Source organism: Benincasa hispida, chromosome 12 (genome assembly GCF_027475165.1).
Source record: "Benincasa hispida cultivar pf3 chromosome 12, pf3_genome.v1.1, whole genome shotgun sequence".
Classification (NCBI taxonomy): Eukaryota; Viridiplantae; Streptophyta; class Magnoliopsida; order Cucurbitales; family Cucurbitaceae; genus Benincasa; species Benincasa hispida.
Genome location: NC_143489.1, coordinates 14,921,814 through 14,926,283, shown reverse-complemented (window position 1 = coordinate 14,926,283; position 4,470 = coordinate 14,921,814).

Below are 4,470 nucleotides of genomic sequence, written 5' to 3'. Positions count from 1 at the left end.
TCACATATCCCCAAAACGAGTCTGGAAGATGAGCATAACTCATCATAGACCGAACGATGTCCAACAGGGTTCTATTTCTTCTTTCTGATACACCATTTTGCTGAGGTGTACTTGGGGCTGAGCGTTAGGACATGATTTCATGTTTTATCATAAAGTTCTGGAATCATAAGTCCATATACTCTCCACCACGATTAGATCATATTGTTTTTATCTTCTTACCTAACAAGTTTTCAACTTCAGTCTTGTACTCCTTGAACGTTTCAAAAGCTTCGGACTTATGTTGCATTAGGTATAGATACCCAAATCTAGAATAATCATCTATGAAATAGATGAAATATTCATACCCACTTCGTGCTCTTACATTCACCGGACCAGATCTGAATGTATAAGCTCCAAGGTTTCCTTGGCTCTATAACCTGTTTCAATAAAGGTCGTCTGGTCATTTGCCCTCAAGGCATGATTCACATACTGGTAAAGGGTTTTCTTGTAAATCGTTTAGAAGTCCACTTTTCACCAACTTCTCAATCTCATTAAGATTGATGTGACCTAACCTTAGATGCCAAAGATGGACATTTGCTTTAGGAGAAATCTTTGATCTTTTTACAGTTGTTGCTGTTTTGAACATTTCAGTATTGAGCACAGCTTTTATGACTAATGGTCTTAGAACATACAAGTTATTTTCTATTGAACCAAAATATATCTCCATTCTATTCTTAAAAATAAACACTTTATTCTCAGAGAAGGAAATTGAATAATTTTGTTGAATCAGACAAAAAAAAGAAATTAAGTTCCTTTTGATATGGAGAACTACATATACGTTATCCAATAATAGATATCGTTTCTTGTCCAAAATTAACTTAAGCCTGCCTACAGCAACAGCTGAAACGGCCTCACTAGTACCGACTGTAAGAGTCATCTCTCTAGCTTCCAACTGTTTCCAAGAACTAAATCTCTAATGGGAAGAACACACATGGTTAGTAGCCCCTAAATCAATTATCCAGGCAGAATCATCATTCTCTACTAAACACGTCTCCATGACAATAAATCATATTTATCCTCTTTGGAGTTCTTCCTTTTCTAAAGAGTAGTGGGATCAGGATCAGAACCCATATTATAAACTCCAAGTTTCATCTTAAAGGAAAATCCTCATTGATGTTTCATCTTAAAGGACAATCCTCATTGATGAACTTCATCAGAGTTGGCAACAATTGCTTTCTCTGTTAGTCCCTTGACATTCAATATGGACTGGAGATTATCTTAGGAACTGACACTACTGGTTTCATTGTCATCAATCTCATTTTGCTTGAATAGTGAGAACCTTCGTTCAAACAATTCTTGTATTGATGCCATGATCTCATGTGCAATGACCATGTTCTCAAATCTTTTGGCCAATGCATATGGTATGCTTACCAAAATTTGAACTCGGGCCTTTGAATTAACCTTCATCCACACCTCATATGCATTACGAACATTTTGTGGTGCATCAGGGGTTGGGACTTGAGGAAAATCCTCAAACACGACAACTTCGAGGTCGTTTACCACAAAAAGAGTTTTAATGAATTCTTTCCACATCATGTAATTAAAGCCGGTCAAACTTGAAAAGAAACTAATGGAAAATCAATATTTGATATTTTGTTGAAAAACAAACATATGATCTACATTAGATTTTAGCATAACTCTCTTAAAAAATCCAATCAGTTTTAGCAAAATCTAAATGAACCCCAACATCTAGTTTTACAATGGCGCTTCAGTGTTTAGGACAAAAGCCACCAAAGAGTAGTCAATTTCTCCCTTCATTGAAGGGATACACTCTCAACTAATCTTTACACCAAAATAACTCTTATTCCTATAATGATCAGTCATCATTTATTTGGTCAAGAAATCATTAACTTGCTTAATAATTTTCCGTAAGTGTGACCCTTCATTTTAGATCATAGAGTTCCGCCCCAATGAGCCAACTGAAGGGAAAAACCGATTGGGGCAAAAACTAAAGCAACCCTATCCATTTTTTGAGTTCGCCTTGATATTGACCAACTGCACAAACCATTCGAAGTGGGACACTCCCAAGGCACCTCAAGGTCGTGCAAGAAGATCTCACAGGGCAAACCAATGTAAGAGATCGTAGGACATGTTGATACACATCATTCTCTCACTTACTATAAATACTCTCTCCATTCATCTTGATATTGACCCATGCAAACACCATCTGAAGGGGGACGCTCCCATGACACCGCAAGGCCAAGCATGAATCTCACGGTGTAAATATTAAAGGAGAAATGTGAGTGAAAAAATGACATAACATATATATCTTGTCCTCCCACTGAGTATTTTAACAACCTAGGGTTTAATTTATTTAGGAAAAATACGGCTAATTATTTTTACTAAGTGATTATTTAAGTTTGTCCAAAAGTAACATTTACTTTGGAAAGTTAAACAATTTTGATTAACATTCATTAAACACCTTAACAAACATTAATCAACAATTGCATGCTTGTTACAAATCTATCTAATTCACCTTTCCAGGTAGATTCCCAGGTAGGGGTATTTTGTTTCTGTCAGCTTAAATACCCCAGCCTAGCTAGAACCCGCCTTAGACAAAAGGTCCCTTATAGATATATTTGCTACAAATTTAATCTTTTATTGAAATCAATTTAATCCTATTAAACTGATTTAAAAGATTAATCTAATTTCTAATCTCATTAGAAATTTGTGAACTTAGGTCTATCTCAATCATATTTTAAAGCTTAGGGAGACTAATATATAATACAAATAAAGTATAAAATACAATAAACTAATGCATACACTATACCCTAGTAACACGAGAATTGTGCAGACGTGTAGGCTTACATTTAATTTCCATAAGAGGGAAGGGAAGAAGAGTATTGACAGAGATTTTCTTCTCTGTAAACTCATTTACATAACATAGAGAGCAAGAGGAGAAAGAGAGAGAATGAGACAGAACTTCTCTCTATTTTTTTCTTCAGTTTGTTATGTGAGAGCGTTTGAGAAAAAAATAGGTGAGGGAGTTATAACTCCCTCCCCTTTAATTTAATTAAATCAAATTCAAATTAAAAAGTTTGAATTTAATATATATATATATATATATATATATAGCCACTTAATATATATAGAAACTATATGTTATAACACATATAACATATATAACCTATAGTTATTGTTATATCATATATAACATAGACCATAGTTTATTATTCTCTCAAATAACCTAAAATATTAATATGAATCACATTCATATTAACTTTAACCTATAGTTTTTATATGAATCACATTTATATAAATTAATATTTGAATCACATTCAAATGACAACCCCTCTAAAAAAACTATATAAATTTAATATGATTCATATTCACATAATTAATATTTGAAGCATATTCAAATATTTATTTCTCTCATAAAACTATATAAATTTAATGTGAATCATATTCACATTAAATTTTAACATATAGATTTTATATGAATCATATTCAAATATTTATTTTTTTCCATAAAATTATTTAAATTTAATATGAATCATATTCACATTAAATTTTAACATATAGATTTTGTATGAATCATATTCATACAATTAATATTTGAATCATATTCAAACATTTATTTCTCTCATAAAATTATATAATGTATCAATATACACGATTTAATTGTATCTTATGCAATTAATTCCCCTTAATTAATTTGAACGATTCAAATTAAATCAAAATTAATTTGATTCTCATCAGTCCTAACTGAGTTGACGACGGGACCTTATGAACCTATAGATTGAAGCTCCAATGATACGAGATTAATTTATTAAACTATTTTATTCAAATTAATCAACATTCATTAACTATCAATCACTCCATTAAAGACTGACCGTTGAACTCTTCGCATTATAGATATATTTATGTGTCCATTGGATATAACCAATTGATGCATTATTTTATGATGTGGAAATGTGGATGAAATGCGATGGTGAAATTGCGTTGAGCACTCAAGTTTTCTCAGTAGAATCCAAGTGTAAACTCCACTGAGTTTCCTGGTAAGTCCAGGGTTGAACTCAGGGACTTTGGAAAATAGGTTGCGGTGGTAATTTTAGGAAAACTTTGCGGTAACTAAATAAATAAATAGTTGTTGAGGTTGTTGTTTGCAGTAATGAAAAATAAACAAATGCGATGGAGTTTGAAAAGAGTTGAATAAACAGAAGATGCGATGAGTATGTGGTGAATAGGTTAAGAAAAGTTTCGGCTAACACTTCCTAGGATGCGTTCATGTTGTGTGATCATGCAACATGTACAACAGTAAACTACCTCTCGGTGTGAATTCCACGGCTTCTAAGGCTAGAACGCATGCAATATATGCAATAAGTCTATAGGACCTACACATAAGTCTTTATTCTTATTTATGCGATGAAAAAATGACACACACATAAATAAGGCGACCACATAATATCATTCCCATCTCTAGGATGCATG